Raw genomic sequence first — 15,883 nt, forward strand, 5'->3', positions numbered from 1 at the left:
AAAATGAACCTTTATGGCCTGCATTTTCCTGTGGTGGAAAACTAACGATGCACATGACCCTGAATTCCGTAGTGAAACATGGTGGTGGCAGCATCATGCTGTGGATATGCTTTTTTTCAGCAGGTGAAGGTCAAAAGCAATCGGAATTGATGAAAGACGGTGGTGCCGGATACAGGACCAACCTGAAAGAAAAACCTTTAGAAGTGCAAAAGATTTGAAGGTTACCATCCAGCAGGACAATGATCAAAAAACATTCAACCAGGGCTACAATGGGAAAAACCAATTTCAGACCTAAATCCTATTAAGAATCTGTTGCAGCTGTTGAAAATTAATGTTTACAGATGCTCCCCATGCAACTAAACTTGAGTTAATTCGCCAAGAATGGGCCAAGATCCTAATCCTCGGGATGTGCAAAGCTGATAGAGGCATACCCCAAAAGACGTGCAGATATAACTGTAACAAATGCTGTTTCTGCAAAGTATTGACTTGGGGCACTGAATTCACCCACTTTCACATTTTTATTTATAAAACCTTAAAACAAAAACATACACCATTTTCCTTCCAATTTACAATTATGTGTTGCTTTGCGTCGTTCTATCACAAAATATCCCAAAAAATGCACTGAAGTTTGTGGCTGTAACATGACAAAATGTTTAAAATAAATTAATCCCAAATGCTTGACCTTCTGGGACAGGTAGAGAGAACCCATCCATTCTTGGTTTGCAAGCCTATTTTGTTACCTCTTATCTCGAGTAAGGACAGAGAAGGCTGTATAGAGTAAATGGAAAAAATGAGAGGGAGTAGTTAAGTTTTGCTAAAAGGTGACCCCGTGTGTGTGGTCCCGCTGTATCAGATGCACTGAGGAGAGACATGCACAGAGCATGTTGATATTCAGAAGCCTTGCATGTTTGTTTAAAGAGAGTAATTGACACTTGCCACTGGAAGAATTTCCCCCACCAGTTTGGCTCAGACTGTGAGAACAAGGAGAGTCCAGTTTGCCATGTCTACTTAGTGCTGGCATGTGTCATGCTATGATGGGAAATACGCTGGCCCTGCTCCTTGCGCTTCTTTGGTGTTCACTGGAAAAGCAACATTAGACCACACAGACTGACACTTTTATAGTTTTTCAGCCGATAATCCCTTCTATTGGTGCCAAATTTGTCATTACTGATACTCTCGATAAATAACTGAAAAACTGTAAGGCTGCCTTTATGACAAGGTTTTAGATCATTTAAGAATAAACAGTTTGACTAGATCTTCAACATCTTAAATTAAAATATAAAATCTGCAAAGGTTCAACAAAATGAGTCACACCCTGATAAAACTGAAAAACAAGAATGTGTTACAAATCCTCTTCTTGGTGATGTCTTTATTTAAGTGGGTGTGGTGGTTTCGTTGATCTACATCAGTTTGGCACCTTAAAACATGACAAAAAGAAATGTGCCTGACAAGGCTTAGTCAGAGCACGATACAGCTGTAGATGTTATCTTTGCCAGCATGTTGCTGTGTCTGAAAAAGGAGGATCTGCGGACTTTGTTTTCATTGCCAGTATTTACACCGCCAGCATCTCCACTCATGTGTAAAACGGTGCTTGTATATGATTCTGATCACCTCATTCCTCGCCTTTCACCCAACCCTCATTCATGTGTCAATACAAAGTGTGGGCCCTAATCTCTGAATGAAAGACTGTTTTTGAGCTTCACGTGGCAACACATACTTGCCCCCGGAATGGTGAACAGCTGGTTGGCTGCAGCACAAGTTGTTTTATGTAATCCTGCATTGTTCAGATATCAAGTTTGAAAAGCACACATCAAGAATGTACTTGAAGTGAATTGAATGGAGGTTTATTCTTTACCAGATATGGCTAAAAGTTTAGTTAACCTCAAAAAATCTTTTTTTTAATGTTCATATTAATGTGTAAAACACATTTACAGTGCCAAATAAATTTTAATTTCTTTTATACTTTATCCATATACCAAAGTTAAAACAAAATGACCCTTTTTTGGATGCTTTAAACAACAAAGGACATATATATGCATTACCGGCATCTCCGTTAAATTTAAGTATAAACCTTTGACTTGGCCAATCCAATACCTGCGTTTTGTTTTTGGCTTTTTTTTACCATTCTGAGGTGGACATGCTGGTGTGCTTCTGAACAGCGCTTGAAAGTCACAAACTGATGGCTGGGCGTTCTCCTTCAGGATTTTCTGTTCCATCAATCATTGTTGTCTGTCCATCCATCCATGCTCTCCGGCTTATCTGAGATCGCACCGCTGGGGTAACAGGTCCAGGGTGGAAACCCAAACATCCCTCTGTCCAGCAACATCCTCCAGCTCATACTGTTGGATCCTGAGGCTTTTCCAGGCCAGATGGGACATACTGTATATACCCTCCAGCGAGTTCTGGGTCGTCCCTGGGATCCTCACCCAGTGGGATTTGCCAGAAAAACCTCAAAAGGGAGGTGCCCTGGAAGCATTCTGATCAGTCAGGATATTATTTTATGTAACTTCTTGCCTTTCGGGGCATTTTGGTGGTTTGTGATTTTAATTGTTAAATAGTTAAATAAAACAAAATTGAGAATCACACCCGAAGCTTTTTGCTGGCAATAAAAACTGTGTGGTCGAAGTGAAACTTGCTAAGGGGCATTTAGCCAAAATGTACCTGGAAAAAGAACGGTATGGGTCCTATTATATCAGTGATGCAAAAAACAAAGACTGAATCACAGAAATTGACAAATAAAATAAAATGGAATGCACTTTCAATTTATTGAAATATGTGTTTCAATGGGGCTCGTTTGTCGGATTAAAATGACCTTTTAAAGATAACAACCTATAAGCATGTATCACACATAGTTTTCATCAAGCCAACATTTCTGTAATAAAAGTTTTTTTTATTGGTCTGTTGTAATATTCTAATCTTAAATATCATGTTTTTATTAGCTGCAAGTGGAAAATCATCATAATTAACAGATTTACAGGTATGTGTAAGGTGTGTAATTAATCTATGTGTTTAACTTTGTGAAATGGATTACTAAAATACATGAACTTCTTAATAATGTTTTCATTTATTGAATGGATCAGTACAAGGAAATATGTTTTCAACAGAATTGTCAACGAGTTATATCAAAACAGAGAGGAAGCAAGCTAGCGATAGCCTGCCAGGTTTGCAAACTGCTCCAAACAAAAACACTAGCAGCAGAGGTCACAGGTCACAACTAAGATATTCCTTTAATAAATAAGCCATAAGGCTACCAGCACAGATAAAACTTTTGTTTAAAAGTCTCTTCGATTAATTTAAATGGTCCCTTTATTTTGGCTTTGTTTTAACTAGTTAATGAATTAAAATGAAAGTCATATTTAAGGTCCTAATCATTAAAAAACAAGGAAAGTATTTTTTATGTATTTGTTTAGCCTTTTTCCAAATGTGCTAAGCACGAATGATTAGCTGCCTCAGAGTGAGTCCAAAACTGATAGATTCTCCAACCTTCAACATCTGTGTTAGCCAGCATTAATGAACTCTATGAAACCTTTCATTTTTGTCTACACATTAACCACAGTGTGTGTTTTTTATGAAATCATAATGGGGAGAACAGAAGTATAAACTTTATCTGTTCGTTTATCAGTCCATCATCCACCTTTCATTTACCTCCAATAAAACCAAGCCTTTACTAGTTAGAGATGTAGTCATTTTTTCCCCTTGTGAGTTATTGCTTTACATTCACTATGGCGTATCATGTCGTGCTTCTGAGAGGGAGCAAGGCATTGATGTCTCATGGAAACCGTGGTATGGGGGCCAACTCAGAAAATGAGACAAACAGAGAGACAGTTTTATAGCTGATCAGAGTAGATTGCCTGTTCGGAGACATTTTAGGAACCGTGTTTTCTAATCTTATAATCTCACTTGGCAATAGTTATCTCTTCCCATAATACAGCATATGTTCTTTAGATTAGCAAATGAGGTATAACATTTTCTCTATAGAATATTTATGATATACAAACTTTTAGTTGCAAAAGAAATTATGATGCCCAAATATAAAATCTCCTTCTTTGTCTGCACTAAACACACATGATCACAGGTGAATAAGGCACGCTCTGAAGCTGAAATGTCCTCAAACAGGCACATTGCACTTGCTGATGTAATGTTACTGAAAATATATCTTCCCTACTTTCTCAGCCAGTCCTGAAACTCCACTTGGGCCAATATTTTCTTTGTCTCTCCGGCTAACAGCCGGTATATTGTACTCCGATACCTGGGGTTTAGTAGGTAATCATCTAGTGCTTTCTTTTGAATGGTAATAATTCTGTAAAAAAATGAGCATGAAATAGAAATTACCATCTTATATATTCTCTATGTGGGGTAAAGTTGAACATTTGTTTCCTTGTGTTGTGTTGGTGGTTATAGCCATAACGCTCTAGACCCTGGAGTGAAACCATATCTTAAGAAACCAAGGCTCAATGGCCTCTCTTGATGAGGTATTCTTGAGCTCTCAATACTCCCACAGGGATTCCAAAGTTTACTGGAAAATGAACAATGTACAGATCCACTTTCTTTGTGATTTATTTCTATGGCATTTTTTTGTAATGCACTTACTTTTAGTTACAGTTTGTAAATCCTAAAGGTAAATTTAATAGTCTCTGATGGGTCTTCAGCAGAAAACCAATATGATCTTTGGACTTGGAAAGTTCTAAAAACAGTTTTCTTATATAGATTACAGCATGAAAGAACAACATTTCTAAATGTTGACTTTGCATATCTACATTTTAAACTAAATTTTTATGAAAAACTTTAGTCTGACATGCAACGGATGGTGAGATAGTCATATGGCATTTCATCAAAACTCTGTATAGCCTTCGCCAGACAGAAATCTATGTTTTTTGTTCAAGGACTGTGAACCTCAGACATTTTCCTTTTCTAACCTTCACTTTTGGGTTTGCTCCCTCTCTAGTTTGCTCTTTGTTAAGGTCAGGTTCAATTATTCAAATCAGCCAATCAAATCTTATTTGTAGAGGTACATAACAATCAATGTGACACAAAATGTTTTACAAATTATAAAAATAGATAGCCAGCCATAAAAATATGCTAGAGATGGTCTAACTAGGTATACATGTAATTATTTTCAGACAAATGAATCAAACAGTAACAGAGGGCAAAGAGCTGAGGTTCGGAGGCAGATTTTGGAGAGCCATTCAATGAGGAGTTAGCAAAAGAGCTGCCTTTGTGTCTTTCATAAATGTTGGGATTATTATGTATGATTATTAATTAATTAATATTTATCAAGAATTATAATAAAAAAATCATAATTTGAGAAAATTAATTTCTTAACCAAAAATCCTCATTTATAAATCAAAACCAGAGATGTCCTCTGGTGTTGTATTTGTGGCTCAAAGCCCTTGATAATTACAATTATTAAATTCTCAGTAATAGTTGATAACTATTATTAAATGTCACTGTTTAATCAACCGTTTCTGCCGAAACGTGGGGAACTTTAACCTTATTTTGACTGACAAATCACTCATGCACAAAATAAACACAAACGCCTTCTCATTATATACGTGACATTTATTAAATCAACAGTAATACAAGTTGCATTGCGTTTTCATAATCTTCACCAAATCAAACATGCAAAGTTCTACACGAAAGGGTAAAATACCTAACTAAACAAAATGAAACTACAGCATTGCGTGTGTATGAAATCAAACCAGCAGTTATGGCAGTTATGGCAAAATTACAAAAGAAATATGGTTGAACGAAGCTCGGGGAGGCCACTCCCCAAAGTATAGCTCAGCGGGACACAGGCAGTCATAAAACTTCCTCCAAGCAAAGTCGTAAACCCAAGAGGACAGAGAATAATAAAACTTTTGACGGCAAACAGTAAAACATGAAGTTGAAGACAAAGAAAATGATTGATTTTCACCATAAGGTTATTATAGCAGCTCAGTTTCGCAGCGCACCTGCGCTCAGGTGTCCAGACAGTAAAAACACAACTTGCGAGACTCGGCAGCCTCAGAAATCAACAGCAATCAAAGTTTAAATAAAATGTTGTATGCACGCACAATTTAGAACACATTAGACTAAAAGTGGCGATTCTAATCGCACTAAAATCCTACTCTATCCTGCCCACGCTATTTCTAATAAAGAAATAAAAATAAAAGGATGGATTTTACTTGATGTTGTTGTCTCCTCTGAGCAGAGGGAGAGAGAGAAGGGTTGAAGAGTTTCACGCGTCCGTGGATAACTCAGCAAAGCAGTCCGTTTTTCGTCCTTGTGGTCTCCTTGGCAGAAAGGTGAAAAGTATGACGGATCGTCACTAGTCGACTGGAACAAAAAAAAAACAAGGAGGAAAAATTGCATCTCCTTGAAAACTCCGTAGTTTTTTGGTTACGTGTTAAACCCACGTCTTTGATCGGTAAAGTTGAAAACTTACAATCTTTCTTATTCCTGTAAGCTTAATTCGCTTAGTTTTCTCGTTGGCCAACTGGGAGAATGAATGAAAGTCCACGTGGGATTTCTTCTCCAGAATGATGCGCTTCAGTTGCGTAGTAACCGCATCTCGGTGTCCAGCTGAAAAGCAATGGTGGGCCGTCTCATATTCTGTTATATAGTTGACTGTGGCATCAGAGCTGCGATGCCCCCATCCTATCAGCCGCGGTGGCCGCTGGGATTTGTAGTAGCGGACTATCCTGGGATGCAAAATGGCCGATGATGCCGGAAGGCATCCTGGTGTCCAGCAACTTACAAATGGTCCAATATTAAGCAAAACATGGTCCAACATAAAGCCATAGCAGATTACAGATTCCACAGATGTCTCACGTCTGTGAAACGTCTGTGTCAGAAAAAAAGATAATATTATGTTCATGGCATGCAATACCTGCCCTGCGATGGACTGGCGATCTGTCCAGGGTGTACCCTGCCTCTCGCCCATAGACTGCTGGAGATAGGCACCAGCTCCCCCGCGACCCACTATGGAATAAGCGGTAGAAAATGACTGACTGACTGACTGACTGGCATGCAATACAATATATATTTAATCCCCCAAAGCAAGGGTATCCAACGTGTGGCCTACTGTCAATTCTGCAACATCAACCAAATCTAAAAGATCAATATTTTTGTGATGAAATGGCAAATACAATAAAATAAAAGACTAACCTGGAAAGATATAAAAAATAATAATGTTCACTGTTGTGTCTGTCCTTCCTTTATTCATTCTTTGTGTCCTTCCCGTCTGTCTGTCTGTGGTTTTTGCAGAGTCCATATCTGCCTACCTTGTCTAGAAATTAAAGGGAATTCTTGTATTTATATTTTACAATTTGTGAAATTGTCTGAGAGGTCAAGTCTGAGAAGGCTTTTCACGTGATGGTCAATGTTTCACAGTAAAATGCATAGGAACCAAGTACACAGTGTTTTAAGGCCATTTCCAAACAAACTGAACACAAGAGTAACATTATACACTCCACAGGCAGCAGATTGCAGATTAAATGACAAACCTTGTGAGAGTGCAATTAGAAAAACAGTGAACAGTGAATTTTTAAATGTCTGTAAAAATATTATGACAGCACAATTTAGGTTGCAAAGTTGCATCTGGATGAACCATAAACCTTCTGGAACAATGTCCTTTGGGCAGATGAGACCAAATCTTTGCCCATAATACACAGCTGTATGTTTGGCCAAAACCAAACAACACATTGGCCCAAACACCTCATAACCTTTAAGCACGGCGATGGCAGGGTAAGGATTTGGGACTTTTTTCACTGAGTCGACCAAAATATTCTAGCATGAACGTAGTGATAGCTGTTTGAAAGCTAAAGCCTGGTCTACACAGGGTCAAACACAGGAGCAAATCCACTGGAAAACGACGGAAAGGGAAATAATGAAGGTGCATTGATAGAGTGGGAATCCAGAGCTGACTGAAATGCTTTGTATTAAACATCTGCAAGCCTCAAAGAAATAAAGCATTGTTGCAAAGAGTCTGATAAAGTCAGAAATTACCCCAAATGAATCATTGAATCAGTGAGTACACCTATTAAAATCTGGATTTATGAAACTAAAACCTCTTTTACAACAACAGTTTTAAAATTTATGTTTTGTTTACAATAAGTTAAAAATCGGATCTAATATTGAGCAAAAGAACACGCGTCAGTCTGTTCCAACGACATCTGCAGGTATACTTCATTATTGTTCCGAGGATTCAATAAATCTACAACATGAAGCCAACAAACGTTATACTTGAACAACTTCCAAATGTCCCTGGTGTTTAATTTTTGACCTTTGCACTTGATGGAAACCACATGCCCAATCAATCTGAGAAAACATCTCCATCATACCAAGCAGTGATAAACCCCATCTGCCACAATCACTGCAAAACTGGGTCACAGCTCAGCCAGATTATGCTCTCTACCCATTCATTTTACCCTTTAGCCCTGGCACAGTGAGCTGTAATTTAGCCTTTTGGTGTAAAGCTGCAAATCTTCACGTGGTCTAAACTGCTACTTATTTGAATAGCTGTGACTGATTAAAACGATAGGCTTTGATTATGTAAGAGTGTTTTTTTTTCTTTGATATTTGTACTCGCTTTGCACGATGACACATTTTTGACTCCAGTACATCAGTAAAACCACAGCTCAGCTTTTTTAATGGCCTCCAAGCACAGCAGAGTTTGTGTGAGGCCTAAAATCTGGAGAGATTTTGACTCTGGGGATCAATATAAAAAAAATATAACTGATAACTGTGGTTTGATAGCAAGCTATCAGTAAACCAGTAGACGCCTGACTGTCAGAGCTATTTAAGACTTAGATGATTTATTACAGATAATTTCTGATTATATTAGTAAAAAAGCTTGTATTTCATTGGCTGCCTGCAGCACACTGTTTCAAAAGAGATCAAATAACAACCTTCCTACAGATGGGCCTTGGTTTTCAGTAACAATTGCTATTGATCTTACAAAACTCGTACTAAAGTGAGATTCCAGTCTCCTTTACTTTGGACCTCACAATTTTCCTGCCGTTTGGTGGTTGACCTGCTGGCTAAATTGTTCAGCTAAAAATGTTGGTGAATTAGCTCAGAGTGCATTAGTCCCTCCTGAACAAGCAATGCTTGAACCCCACACAGAAACATTAAGTCATTAAAGTACAAAAATAAAAGCAGATGTTCTGGTAACCCCCACGCACACCCACACCAACACACTCTTTGTATTCAGGGGGGTTTAGTTGTTCAAGCACATCACTTTATGTGATTTGAAGCTATTTGGAAGCTATTTTTTGCAACACCGGGGTAATGTAGGTCAAGATAAAGTGTGGATTGCTGATATCTTGTATAAGAAATTTTTTTAATGGATCTGTAACAGAGAAATGCTATTAAATGGTGTAGTTACCCCGCCACACCACTAGTAGGTGGTATTTTCTTTGAAACTTAACAAAATGCGCAAACACTCCCTCTATGAAAACAGGGTAGAAAATGAGCACTTTCATGGATAACCATTGTTAGATTCAAAAGAATCAGCAGAACAAACAGTACTCTGCAATTCGCCATTGTTATTGTCGATATCTCCTACTGTGTGTTTCAAACTGGTTGGCATCCTTTATGCTGTGCGCATGCGCATTAATTTCTACTCATTGCAGTTATACTGCGCATGTTCCAGGGCCTCCTCATACAGGAAGATTCAGTTTTTCCTGTCTACATAAAAATGAAGAATGGGATGATTTTTAAAACTTTGCACTCTGGAACCCTTTTCAAACAGTGCCGTTTTTAGAGAAAACGTGCGGCATCATCTTGTACATGAACAGTAGAAACGCAACAAAACCTTTCACCAATAAATGTCTTGTAAACAGGGCCTAAGGCTTCTGCAGGACAGCCTGCCTGACCAACTGAAGCTGGACAAAAGCTTATACAAAAAACAGCGGCTGGGAAAGATAAGTACAGGTGTCTTTTAAAAGCGTATACAAAACTGTTTCCTTGTGGCGGTCTTAAGAATTCAAACAATCCACAGACAATATAAAAGAGAGCCTTGGGTAACTCTGTATGTATGTATTTGTGATGGCAGGATTCAAAAGACTAAATTACCAAACAACCGGTTAGCATGTAGATAGCATCTAATTGTTGTAATATACTCTTGAGAGCTGCAGGATGTCAAACTTTAATGCTCTCCCCTCACTGTCTGTGGGAGTAAGATAATTGCCAGTCCTCTTCTAGCCTTATTGGTCACAGTTCTTGATGGTTTAAACTTTCTATTTACTGTTTTGACACTAGATGTTATCCAATTTTATTGGAGAAGCTTATTTCTTGTAGCCATTTACATATAAAGATCAAAACTCATCTGCCTTTCTTGAATGGCATGTTCTTTTGTCTTTCCCATGTTGTAGAATATCTAGAAAACAAGGGTCTCTATGCACATCACATATGATTTTCTCCAACTTTACCAGCTCATCAGTAATGAAAGCCAAGGCTCTGGAGTCACGATCTGTTGTCTTGTAGACAAATACTATTATTTCTCTGCCTCTGTGTGCCATCCAATTCAGGCTTAAATGGATTAGTGAATATTCTGGCAATGCTGACCTAAAACAGCCAAAGCTTTGTTACTTTTTAATAGAGAAATATCTAATTTCGCATACTGGCCAGAGCCCAAGTTGAGGAGGTAATTTAACACAAACTGGAAGCAACCAGCATGTAATTAAAGTCTCCCCTTTAGTGCTGTTTTATTGCTTTGTATACACAGTGACTTGCGAAAGTACTCGGCCCCCTTGAACTGGTCAATCTCTTGCCACATTTCAGGCTTCAAACATAAAGATATAAAATTCTAATTTTTTGTGAACAATCAACAAGTGGGACACAATCGTGAAGTGGAATGAAATTTATTGGATGTGTCAAACGTTTTAACAAATAAAAAACTGAAAAGTGTGGCGTGCAATATTATCCTGCCCCTTTACTTTCAGTGCAGCAAACTCACTCCAGAAGTTCAGTGAGGATCTCTGAATGATCCAATGTTGTCTCAAATGACTGATTATGATAAATAGAATCCACCTGTGTGTAATCAAGTCTCCGTATAAATGCACCTGCTCTGTGATAGTCTCAGGGTTCTGTTCAAAGAGCAGAGAGCATCATGAAGACCAAGGAACACACCAGGCAGGTCCGAGATACTGTTGTGGAGAAGTTTAAAGCCGAATTTGGATACAAAAAGATTTCCCAAGCTTTAAACATCCCAAGGAGCACTGTGCAAGCAATCATATTGAAATGGAAGGAGTATCAGACCACTGCAAATCTACCAAGACCTGGCCGTCCCTCTAAACTTTCATCTCGAACAAGGAGAAGACTGATCAGAGATGCAGCCAAGAGGCCCATGATCACTCTGGATGAACTGCAGAGATCTACAGCTGAGGTGGGAGAGTCTGTCCATAGGACAACAATCAGTCGTACACTGCACAAATCTGGCCTTTATGGAAGAGTGGCAAGAAGAAAGCCATTTCTCAAAGATATCCATAAAAAGTCTCGTTTAAAGTTTACCACAAGCCACCTGGGAGACACACCAAACATGTGGAAGAAGGTGCTCTGGTCAGATTAAATCAAAATTGAACTGTTTGGCCACAATGCAAAATGATATGTTTGGTGTAAAAGCAACACAGCTCATCACCCTGAACACACAATCCCCACTGTCAAACATGGTGGTGGCAGCATCATGGTTTGGGCCTGTTTTTTGTCAGCAGGGACAGGGAAGATGGTCAAAATTGATGGGAAGATGGATGGGGCCAAATACAGGACCATTCTGGAAGAAAACCTGTTGGAGTCTGCAAGAGACCTGAGACTGGGACAGAGATTTATCTTCCAACAAGACAATGATCCAAAACATAAAGCCAAATCTACAATGGAATGGTTCACAAATAAACATATCCAGGTGTTGGAATGGCCAAGTCAAAGTCCAGACCTGAATCCAATCGAGAATCTATGGAAAGAGCTGAAGACTGCTGTTCACGAACGCTCTCCATCCAACCTCACTGAGCTCCAGCTGTTTTACAAAGAAGAATGGGCAAGAATTTCAGTCTCTCGATGTGCAAAACTGATGGAGACAAACCCCAAGCGACTTGCAGCTGTAATTGCAGCAAAGGGTGGAGCTACAAAGTATTAACGCAAGGGGGCCGAATAATATTGCACGCCCCACTTTTCAGTTTTGTATTTGTTAAACAAGTTTGACACATCCAATAAATTTCATTCCACTTCATGATTGTGTCCCTCTTGTTGATTCTTCACAAAAAATTTGAATTTTATATCTTTATGTTTGAAGCCTGAAATGTGGCAAGAGGTTGAAAAGTTCAAAGGAGCCGAGTATTTTCGCAAGGCATTGTATACACGCATACAAATACTACCGAGAGACATATAAAAATCATCTTTACTATCTATACTTTCCTTTTCAGTGTTGGCTAAGGTGACTAGAAACCTTTCTTTAGTATTCCAACACTTTCTGTTTCCTTGGGGTATGCTTATAACCCAACACAGATAATTGGAAAAGACAGGAGAACATAGCATTCAATTAAAGTAGACATGTTCTGAGCATCATACGTCAGAAAATGGCTAAAATAGCATAGCTACTCAACCCAAACTTGTCTATATCAACAATCAGACCATTAAATGAAAAGTTCAGAACTTCTGGAACTCTGACAAGCAAGGCGAGGTGGGGGTCCATTATTATTTGACACCACACACAGGGTGGAGGATGGTAAAGGAGTTGCAAACATCCAAACACTACAGGTGAAACTAAAGGACATTATGAAGTGTAAGATTATGCAACTGCCGCAAAAGATTATTTTACTGTATCATAAGGTTCTTTACACATTGCCAAGAAATGTAGCGGGTGATGTACATTATATGGCTTACATTCTAAACGGTGCTATTTTCATGGATATTCGGTCAACAACAGAGAAACTAATCCTAAACCATTTGAGTTTAACTGATGTTAAATACAGAAATTTGCCCAGGATTGAAGACATAACTCAGCCTGCCTGCAGAAGTGGGCAAAGAGTGTCCTAAATATAGGCGTAGGAACCGGGAGGGACGGGGGGGACGTGTCCCCCCCAATATTGGAGACAGGCATATTTATCCCCCAAAAACGTTGGGGGATAAATGTTCTCTATATGAGAAAAATACTTGATTTTGAAAACTTTACTTCACATGCTTTTTTGTGTGAAAACGCAATGCAGCATGATGCGGGAGACTGCGAAATCAGCTACAGTCTAATCAGAGACCTCTGAATGACGTAAAACTGCTTGTGGGGAATGTTTTCATGAATATTACTGGTTTACAGCATCTTGTTTTTAGTTTACATTAATATTTAAAAACCATATCTTTATGTTTACCATAGCTTCATCTTAATCTTGGGATGGGCACCCGTGTTCCCAAGTAACGTCAGCACCATCCAAAAAATTTTTTGTCATCTTATTTCAGCTAAATGCCACCACCAAAGAAAAGGCATCAGCGTTAGTTACGACAACACATCACAAGGTCAACACCTAATAATACTCGGCTATTTAACATGTTGGATATTATATTAGAAATTCTGTGCATTAATGTCTCATCAGGAGAATGATAGCACAGAAGTAGTAAGGCAGTTGAAGCAATAAAAGGAGGAGAGACTCAAGTGAGGTCTTAAATGATTAGTGATAAAAAAATTATTAAAGCCAGGGGCAACCTCAGGGTGTGGTAAGGTTTAAAAATCACATTATTGAAAGGAGAACAGGTTGATGTTAGGTTGAATTTTTTAAGATCATTTTTTAGTCATTATTTCCACAGTACTATAAAAGTTTTGGTTAGGATATGAGGTTATCAGCTGCACTAGTACAAGTGTTCTGCACATTTATATGGTGAAATGCCCATAGTAACCGAGAGGTGGAATTTCTTCCTCATTTATTTTTAATATGTGCCACCTTTATGCTCAGAAGTGGTACCTTAGACATACACCTCTGAAGCTATTTTGTATGTTTATCAGCAGCAATGCAGCAGCACAAACAGAAAAAGTAGAAGATGGTAAAGGGCTGGAAGTGAGGTCTTAAAATAAATCATTGAACACTTGATGTCAAGGTTAGGCTATGCTATTAACAGATTTGACTGTATAAGCCTAAACACATCTGCAAATCAGTTGTTAAACATCTTTATGCATAAGAAAAGCCTCAGCAGAAGTTGCTTTTTTATCTTTTGTAAGTAAAACCCTGATACTGTATATTACCATAGGTAATGTCATAAGGCCATGCAGGGACATCGCATTTTTGACCAATAAAACATGTTAAACCATTTACGGATCTGTAAAGTGTCCAATACATGAGCCACTTTTGCACTGTGTTTTGTTGTCTAACATACTGCCAAATAAATTTCATTGTATTGCCTTGTGCATGCGACAACAATAAAGTTTATCTATCTATCTAAACATCCATTTTTGTTATGTAGATGTGAAGAATAAATCCTCAAAATAAAGTTTGAGATTTGGGAATTAAACTGAAAAGTATATTGATAAGATTAGCTACTTAACAACAAGGTCTTTAATAAGTTCTCTACAACTTTGTTGCCAACTTGAACTTTATTTAGGTTCATTACAAAATTGGAGTGGATCAGGAGAAGTGAACCTCGGAACAACCCACAGCTTAAACTACAAGGATGTTTATTTGCATATTGCAAGCCTTACAAAGCTCAGCTTGGTTTGGCTCTGTTTACAGCCACAGTTAAACTGTCGTTTCATTTGGAAAAGAATACAAATAGAAGTTGAAATCGAGTTGGCATCTCTATATAGAGGGGTTAAGAGCAGAGACAAAGGCAGAACATGACATGTTTAGTTTGTTTATGGATCCAAATAGACAAATAAATGGTTAAACCCTCAAAGAGAAACAAAACCTAAGCACCGACTGTTTGTTTAGAGGCATTTAATTTCAATGAAACATTCTTTGTGAGGCCATTTTCATCTGGACATGAGTGATATTTTTAAGAAGGATACTTATTGAGTCCAAACAATTAATTGATGTACTGGAGAAAAGAGGTAATGTCACCATCATCATTTTTCAACATGTCCAAAACTAGCACCAACTTCTAAAGCCCTTCATAAATCAGTCAGTCATTTTCTACCGCTTATTTCATAGTGGGTCGCAGGGGAGCTGGTGCCTATCTCCAGCAGTCTATGGGCGAAAGGCAGGGTACACCCTGGACAGGTCGCCAGTCCAACGCAGGGCAACACACAAACAACCACACACACACTCATTCATACACCTAAGGGCAATTTAGACAGACCAATTGACCTAACAGGCATGTCTTTGGACTGTGGGAGGAAGCCGGAGTACCTGGTGAGAACCCACGCATGCACGGGGAGAACATGCAAACTCCATGCAGAATGACTCCCGGCCAGGAATCGAACCCAGGACCTTCTTGCTGCAAGGCAACAGTGCTACCAACTGCACCACCGTGCAGCCCCTCTTCATAAATGATTAAGTGAAATTGGTTTAAAACATTTGCACAGTGCTGTAGCACTTAACCAGCAGCCTGCGTTGGTCAGTGGTCAACTTCTGAAACAATAAACAGGCAGTCACAACTAAGTCCCTCAATAAAACACTAGATAAACCTTGAATCCCAGAAAAAGGCTCTTGAAATGGGTGTGGACTGTTAAAGCTTAATGGACCACAAAAGAGAAGAAATTGCCAACATTGAGCCATTGTGTCTCCAGCGCTCAGTGATGCCAGCTTATCATTACACATCTGGACCAAAATTAAGTCTACTGGAACAAACCAATGCAGTTTCAGAGCATAATCTGCACACTAGAAGGAAAACTCGATGCAGATTTTCTATATTTTTCAGACCAATATCTTCAAAATTCATACTTAGTAGGTATGTATGTAATACTGTATGTGTCTGAAAAGTAGTTCAT

The sequence above is a fragment of the Girardinichthys multiradiatus genome, chromosome 15 (assembly GCF_021462225.1).
Source record: "Girardinichthys multiradiatus isolate DD_20200921_A chromosome 15, DD_fGirMul_XY1, whole genome shotgun sequence".
NCBI classification, from domain to species: Eukaryota; Metazoa; Chordata; class Actinopteri; order Cyprinodontiformes; family Goodeidae; genus Girardinichthys; species Girardinichthys multiradiatus.